This window comes from Bombina bombina, chromosome 6 (assembly GCF_027579735.1).
Source record: "Bombina bombina isolate aBomBom1 chromosome 6, aBomBom1.pri, whole genome shotgun sequence".
In the NCBI taxonomy this organism is placed as follows: domain Eukaryota; kingdom Metazoa; phylum Chordata; class Amphibia; order Anura; family Bombinatoridae; genus Bombina; species Bombina bombina.
Genome location: NC_069504.1, coordinates 490,348,265 through 490,357,432, shown reverse-complemented (window position 1 = coordinate 490,357,432; position 9,168 = coordinate 490,348,265).

Below are 9,168 nucleotides of genomic sequence, written 5' to 3'. Positions count from 1 at the left end.
CCCAAGCCCTGTGCATAGTAGAAGGAATTATCTCTGTGCAATAGTAGCTAATACTCGCCAGGACAGTTTGCATATTGGATTTGTGGTACTGAGTTCTGCGCTTGTGTGACAGGAAGGTAACATGGTGGCCTGGAGTGAGCGGTGTACCTCTATGATGTTTACTCACCGGCTGCATTAATTATTAATCACTCGTTGCTGTAATTACCTGCCCCCAGCAGTAAGTCTACTATTCCTGCGCAACAGCTGCTCTCCAGGAGCTCAGCAAAAAAAAACAATATACTGAAATTGGCAGCAAACAAAATGTGCTAGATATCATAGCAGGGCTATCCCTCGGTATACAGCAATAAGCGGAAGAGGTATACCTCAGTATATGGCACCGAGCAGAAGAGTTATACCTCAGTATATAGCACTGAGCAGAAGAGATATACCTCAGTATATAGCACTGAGCAGAAGAGATATACCCCAGTATATAGCACTGAGCAGAAGAGATATACCCCAGTATATAGCACTGAGCAGAAGAGATATACCCCAGTATATAGCACTGAGCAGAAGAGATATACCCCAGTATATAGCACTGAGCAGAAGAGATATACCCCAGTATATAGCACTGAGCAGAAGAGATATACCCCAGTATATAGCACTGAGCAGAAGAGTTATACCTCAGTATATGGCACCGAGCAGAAGAGTTATACCTCAGTATATAGCACTGAGCAGAAGAGATATACCCCAGTATATAGCACTGAGCAGAAGAGATATACCCCAGTATATAGCACTGAGCAGAAGAGTTTTACCTCAGTATATAGCACTGAGCAGAAGAGTTTTACCTCAGTATATAGCACTGAGCAGAAGAGTTTTACCTTAGTATATAGCACTGAGCAGAAGAGTTATACCTCAGTATATAGCACTGAGCAGAAGAGATATACCCCAGTATATAGCACTGAGCAGAAGAGTTATACCTCAGTATATAGCACTGAGCAGAAGAGTTATACCCCAGTATATAGCACTGAGCAGAAGAGTTATACCTCAGTATATAGCACTGAGCAGAAGAGTTATACCTCAGTATATAGCACTGAGCAGAAGAATTATACCTCAGTATATAGCACTGAGCAGAAGAGATATACCCCAGTATATAGCACTGAGCAGAAGAGTTATACCTCAGTATATAGCACTGAGCAGAAGAGTTATACCTCAGTATATAGCACTGAGCAGAAGAGATATACCCCAGTATATAGCACTGAGCAGAAGAGTTATACCTCAGTATATAGCACTGAGCAGAAGAGATATACCCCAGTATATAGCACTGAGCAGAAGAGTTATACCTCAGTATATAGCACCGAGCAGAAGAGTTATACCTCAGTATATAGCACTGAGCAGAAGAGTTATACCCCAGTATATAGCACTGAGCAGAAGAGTTATACCTCAGTATATAGCACTGAGCAGAAGAGTTATACCCCAGTATATAGCACTGAGCAGAAGAGATATACCCCAGTATATAGCACTGAGCAGAAGAGTTATACCTCAGTATATAGCACTGAGCAGAAGAGTTATACCTCAGTATATAGCACTGAGCAGAAGAGATATACCCCAGTATATAGCACTGAGCAGAAGAGTTATACCCCAGTATATAGCACTGAGCAGAAGAGTTATACCTCAGTATATAGCACTGAGAAGAAGAGTTATACCTCAGTATATAGCACTGAGCAGAAGAATTATACCTCAGTATATAGCACTGAGCAGAAGAGATATACCCCAGTATATAGCACTGAGCAGAAGAGATATACCCCAGTATATAGCACTGAGCAGAAGAGATATACCCCAGTATATAGCACTGAGCAGAAGAGATATACCCCAGTATATAGCACTGAGCAGAAGAGATATACCCCAGTATATAGCACTGAGCAGAAGAGTTATACCTCAGTATATAGCACTGAGAAGAAGAGTTATACCTCAGTATATAGCACTGAGCAGAAGAGTTATACCTCAGTATATAGCACTGAGCAGAAGAGTTATACCTCAGTATATAGCACTGAGCAGAAGAGATATACCCCAGTATATAGCACTGAGCAGAAGAGTTATACCTCAGTATATAGCACTGAGCAGAAGAGTTATACCCCAGTATATAGCACTGAGCAGAAGAGTTATACCTCAGTATATAGCACTGAGCAGAAGAGATATACCCCAGTATACGGCACTGAGCAGAAGAGTTATACCTCAGTATATGGCACTGAGCAGAAGAGTTTTACCTTAGTATATGGCACTGAGCAGAAGAGTTATACCCCAGTATATGGCACTGAGCAGAAGAGATATACCCCAGTATATAGCACTGAGCAGAAGAGATATACCCCAGTATATGGCACTGAGCAGAAGAGTTTTACCTTAGTATATGGCACTGAGCAGAAGAGTTATATCCCAGTATATGGCACTGAGCAGAAGAGATATACCCCAGTATATAGCACTGAGCAGAAGAGATATACCCCAGTATATGGCACTGAGCAGAAGAGATATACCCCAGTATATAGCATTGAGCAGAAAAGTTATACCTCAGTATATGGCACTGTGCATCAGAGGTATACCTCAGTATATGGCACTGTGCATCAGAGGTATACCTCAGTATATGGCACTGTGCATCAGAGGTATACCTCAGTATATGGCACTGTGCATCAGAGGTATACCTCAGTATATGGCACTGTGCATCAGAGGTATACCTCAGTATATGGCACTGTGCATCAGAGGTATACCTCAGTATATGGCACTGAGCAGAAGAGATATACCCCAGTATATGGCACTGTGCATCAGAGGTATACCTCAGTATATGGCCCTGTGCATCAGAGGTATACCTCAGTATATGGCACTGAGCAGAAGAGTTATACCCCAGTATATGGCACTGAGCAGAAGAGTTATACCCCAGTATATAGCACTAAGCAGAAGAGATATACCCCAGTATACGGCACTGAGCAGAAGAGATATACCTCAGTATACGGCACTGAGCAGAAGAGATATACCCCAGTATATAGCACTGAGCAGAAGAGTTATACCTCAGTATATAGCACTGAGAAGAAGAGTTATACCTCAGTATATAGCACTGAGCAGAAGAGTTATACCTCAGTATATAGCACTGAGCAGAAGAGTTATACCTCAGTATATAGCACTGAGCAGAAGAGATATACCCCAGTATATAGCACTGAGCAGAAGAGATATACCCCAGTATATAGCACTGAGCAGAAGAGTTATACCTCAGTATATAGCACTGAGCAGAAGAGTTATACCCCAGTATATAGCACTGAGCAGAAGAGTTATACCTCAGTATATAGCACTGAGCAGAAGAGATATACCCCAGTATACGGCACTGAGCAGAAGAGTTATACCTCAGTATATGGCACTGAGCAGAAGAGTTTTACCTTAGTATATGGCACTGAGCAGAAGAGTTATACCCCAGTATATGGCACTGAGCAGAAGAGATATACCCCAGTATATAGCACTGAGCAGAAGAGATATACCCCAGTATATAGCACTGAGCAGAAGAGATATACCCCAGTATATGGCACTGAGCAGAAGAGTTTTACCTTAGTATATGGCACTGAGCAGAAGAGTTATACCCCAGTATATGGCACTGAGCAGAAGAGATATACCCCAGTATATAGCACTGAGCAGAAGAGATATACCCCAGTATATAGCATTGAGCAGAAAAGTTATACCTCAGTATATGGCACTGTGCATCAGAGGTATACCTCAGTATATGGCACTGTGCATCAGAGGTATACCTCAGTATATGGCACTGTGCATCAGAGGTATACCTCAGTATATGGCACTGTGCATCAGAGGTATACCTCAGTATATGGCACTGTGCATCAGAGGTATACCTCAGTATATGGCACTGTGCATCAGAGGTATACCTCAGTATATGGCACTGTGCATCAGAGGTATACCTCAGTATATGGCACTGAGCAGAAGAGATATACCCCAGTATATGGCACTGTGCATCAGAGGTATACCTCAGTATATGGCACTGTGCATCAGAGGTATACCTCAGTATATGGCACTGTGCATCAGAGGTATACCTCAGTATATGGCCCTGTGCATCAGAGGTATACCTCAGTATATGGCACTGAGCAGAAGAGTTATACCCCAGTATATGGCACTGAGCAGAAGAGTTATACCCCAGTATATAGCACTAAGCAGAAGAGATATACCCCAGTATACGGCACTGAGCAGAAGAGATATACCTCAGTATACGGCACTGAGCAGAAGAGTTATACCTCAGTATATGGCACTGAGCAGAAGAGATATACCTCAGTATATAGCACTGAGCAGAAGAGATATACCCCAGTATATGGCACTGAGCAGAAGAGATATACCCCAGTATATGGCACTGTGCATCAGAGGTATACCTCAGTATATGGCCCTGTGGATCAGAGGTATACCTCAGTATATGGCCCTGTGCATCAAAGCTATACCTCAGTATAGGGTACTAGGCAGCAGAGCTATCACTCAGTATATGGCACTGGACAGCAGAGCTATACCTCAGTATATACCACTGGGCAAGAAAGCTATCATTATACAATGCTAGCAGAGCTATCTCTTGTTATACCGAGTTGGGAAACAGAGATATCTCTCAGTATACAGTGCTGGGGAAAAATACTATCTTTTAATATATAACACTGGGGAACAGTGCTATCAGTATATAGACTTCTACACCAGATCTATTCAGTATACAGCACTGGGCAGCAGAGGTATCCCTCAGTATACAGCGCTGGACAGTAGAGCTATCTCTTAGTATACAGCGCTGGGCAGCAGAGTTATCCCTCAGTATACAGCACTGGGCAGCAGAGGTATCCCTCAGTATACAGCGCTGGGCAGCAGAGGTATCCCTCAGTATACTGTGCTGGGCAGTAGAGATAGCTCTTAGTATACAGTTCTGGGCAGCAGAGTTATCCCTCAGTATACAGTGCTGGACAGCAGAGTTATCCCTCAGTATACAGCTCTGGGCAGCAGAGCTATCTCTCAGTATACAGAGCTGGGCAGCACAGTTATCCCTCAGTATACAGTGCTGGACAGCAGAGTTATCCCTCAGTATACTGTGCTGGGCAGCAGAGTTATCCCTCAGTATACAGAGCTGGGCAGCACAGTTATCCCTCAGTATACAGTTCTGGGCAGCAGAGCTATCTCTCAGTATACAGTTCTGGGCAGCAGAGTTATCCCTCAGTATACTGTGCTGGGCAGCAGAGCTATCTCTCAGTATACAGTTCTGGGCAGCAGAGTTATCCCTCAGTATACAGCTCTGGGCAGCAGAGTTATCCCTCAGTATACAGTGCTGGGCAGCAGAGTTATCCCTCAGTATACAGCTCTGGGCAGCAGAGTTATCCCTCAGTATACAGTGCTGGGCAGCAGAGTTATCCCTCAGTATACAGTGCTGGGCAGCAGAGTTATCCCTCAGTATACAGTGCTGGGCAGCAGAGTTATCCCTCAGTATACAGCTCTGGGCAGCAGAGTTATCCCTCAGTATACAGTGCTGGGCAGCAGAGTTATCCCTCAGTATACAGTGCTGGGCAGCAGAGCTATCTCTCAGTATACAGAGCTGGGCAGCACAGTTATCCCTCAGTATACAGTGCTGGGCAGCACAGTTATCCCTCAGTATACAGCTCTGGGCAGCAGAGCTATCTCTCAGTATACAGAGCTGGGCAGCACAGTTATCCCTCAGTATACAGTGCTGGGCAGCAGAGTTATCCCTCAGTATACAGCTCTGGGCAGCAGAGTTATCCCTCAGTATACAGTGCTGGGCAGCAGAGTTATCCCTCAGTATACAGCTCTGGGCAGCAGAGCTATCTCTCAGTATACAGTTCTGGGCAGCAGAGTTATCCCTCAGTATACAGTGCTGGGCAGCAGAGTTATCCCTCAGTATACAGCTCTGGGCAGCAGAGCTATCTCTTAGTATACAGAGCTGGGAAGCAGATCTCTATCAGTGTACAGAGTTGGGTAGCAGAGCTATGTGAGTGTACAGTGCTGGGTAGCAGATCTATATGAGTGTACAATACTGAGCTTCAGACCCATGCGAGTGTACAATGGTGAGCAGCAGAGCTATGTCAGTGTACAATGGTGAGCAGCAGAGCTATGTTAGTGTACAATGGTGAGCAGCAGAGCTATTTCAGTGTACAATAGTGAGCAGCAGATATATGTCAGTGTACAATGGTGAGCAACAGAGCTGTCAGTGTACAATGGTGAGCAGCAGAGCTATGTCACTGTACAATGGTGAGCAGCAGAGCTATGTCAGTGTACAATGGTGAGCAACAGAGCTGTCAGTGTACAATGGTGAGCAGCAGATATATGTCGGTGTACAATGGTGAGCAGCAGAGCTATGTCAGTGTACAATAGTGAGCAGCAGATATATGTCAGTGTACAATGGTGAGCAGCAGAGCTATGTCACTGTACAATGGTGAGCAGCAGAGCTATGTCAGTGTACAATGGTGAGCAACAGAGCTGTCAGTGTACAATGGTGAGCAGCAGATATATGTCGGTGTACAATAGTGAGCAGCAGAGCTATGTCAGTGTACAATAGTGAGCAGCAGATATATGTCAGTGTACAATGGTGAGCAGCAGAGCTATGTCACTGTACAATGGTGAGCAGCAGAGCTATGTCAGTGTACAATAGTGAGCAGCAGATATATGTCGGTGTACAATGGTGAGCAGCAGAGCTATGTCAGTGTACAATAGTGAGCAGCAGATATATGTCAGTGTACAATAGTGAGCAGCAGAGCTATGTCAGTGTACAATAGTGAGCAGCAGATATATGTCAGTGTACAATGGTGAGCAGCAGAGCTATGTCACTGTACAATGGTGAGCTATGTCACTGTACAATAGTGAGCAGCAGAGCTATGTCACTGTACAGTAGTGAGCAGCAGACCTATGTCACTATACAATAGAAAGCAGTAGAGCTATGTCACTGTACAATGGTGAGCAGCAGAACTATGTCACCATGCAATAGTGAGCAGCAGAACTATGTCACTGTGCAATAGTGAGCAAAAGAGCTATGTCACTGTGCAATAGTGAGCAGCAGAGCTATGTCACTGTGCAATGGTGAGCAGCAGAGCTAGGTCGGTGTACAATAGTGATCAGCAGAGTAATATCAGTGTACAATGGTGAGAAACAGAGCTATGTCACTGTACAATGGTGGGCAGCAGAGCTATATCACTGTACAATAGTGAACAGCAGAGATATGTCACAGTAAAATAGTGAGTAGCAGAGATATGGCAGTGTACAATAGTGAGCAGCAGAGCTTTGTCACCGTACAATAGTGAGCAGCAGAGCTATGTCACTGTACATTGGTGAGCAGCAGAGCTATGTCAGTGTACAAAAGTGAGCAGCAGAGTAATGTCAGTGTACAATGGTGAGCAGCAGAGTTATGTCACTGTACAATGGTGAGCAGCAGAGAAATGTCACAATAAAATAGTGAGCAGCAGAGCTATGTCAGTGTACAAAAGTGAGCAACAGAGTAATGTCAGTGTACAATGGTGAGCAGCAGAGCTATGTCACTGTACAATGGTGAGCAGCAGAGAAATGTCACAGTAAAATAGTGAGTAGCAGAGATATGGAATTGTACAATAGTGAACAGCAGAGCTATGTCACTGTACAATAGTGAGCAGCAGAGCTATGTCACTTTACAATAGTGAGCAGCAGAGCTATGTCACCGTACAATAGTGAGCAGCAGAGCTATGTCACTGTGCAATAGTGAGCAGCAGAGATATGTCAGTGTACATTAGTGAGCAGCAGAGCTATGTCACTGTGCAATAGTGAGCCACAGAGCTATGTCACTGTACATTATTGAGCAGCAGAGCCATGTCACTGTGCAATAGTAAGCAGTAGAGCTATGTCACTGTACATTAGTGAGCAGCAGAGCTATGTCACTGTGCAATAGTGAGCAGCAGAGCTATGTCACTGTATAATAGTGAGCAGCAGAACTATGTCACTGTATAATAGTGAGCAGCAGAACTATTTCACTGTAAATTAGTGAGCAGTGGAGCTATGTCAATGTACAATAGTGAGCAGCAGACCTATGTCCGTACACAATAGTGTGCAGCAGAGCTATGTCACTGTGCAATAGTGAGCAGCAGATCTATGTCAGTGTACATTAGTGAGCAGCAAAGCTATGTCACTGTACAATAGTGCGCAGTAGAGCTATGTCACTGTACAATAGTGCGCAGCAGAGCTATGTCACTGTGCAATAGTGCGCAGCAGAGCTATGTCACTTTGCAATAGTGCGCAGCAGAGCTATGTCACTGTACAATAGTGAGCAGCAGAGATATGTCAGTGTACATTAGTGAGCAGCAGAACTATGTCACTGTGCAATAGTGAGCATCAGAGCTATGTCACTGTACATTAGTGAGCAGCAAAGCCATGTTAGTGTACAATAGTGAGCAGCAGAGCTATGTCAATGTGTAATAGTGAGCAGCAGAGCTATGTCACTGTACATTTAGTGAACAGCAGAGCAATGTCACTGTGCAATAGTGAGCAGCAGAGCTATGTCACTGTACAATAGTGAGCAGCAGAGCCATGTCAGTGTACATTAGTGAGCAGCAGAGCTATCGCTGTGCAATAGTGAGCAGCAGAGCTATGTAACTGTGCAATGGTGAGCAGCAGAGTTATGTCACTGTGCAATAGTGAGCAGCAGAGCTATGTCACTGTGCAATAGTGAGCAGCAGAGCTATGTCACTGTACAATAGTGAGCAGCAGAGTTATGTCACTGTACAATAGTGAGCAGTAGAGCTATGTCACTGTACAATAGTGAGCAGCAGAGCTATGTCACTGTACAATAGTGAGCAGCAGAGTTATGTCACTGTACAATAGTGAGCAGCAGAGTTATGTCACTGTACAATAGTGAGCAGTAGAGCTATGTCACTGTACAATAGTGAGCAGCGGAGTTATGTCACTGTACAATAGTGAGCAGCAGAGCTATGTCACTGTACAATAGTGAGCAGTAGAGTTATGTCACTGTACAATAGTGAGCAGCAGAGCTATGTCACTGTACAATAGTGAGCAGCAGAGCTATGTCACTGTACAATAGTGAGCAGCAGAGCTATGTCACTGTACAATAGTGAGCAGCAGAGCTATGTCACTGTGCAATGGTGAGCAGCAGAGTTATGTCACTGTACAATAGTGAGCAGTAGAGCTATGTCA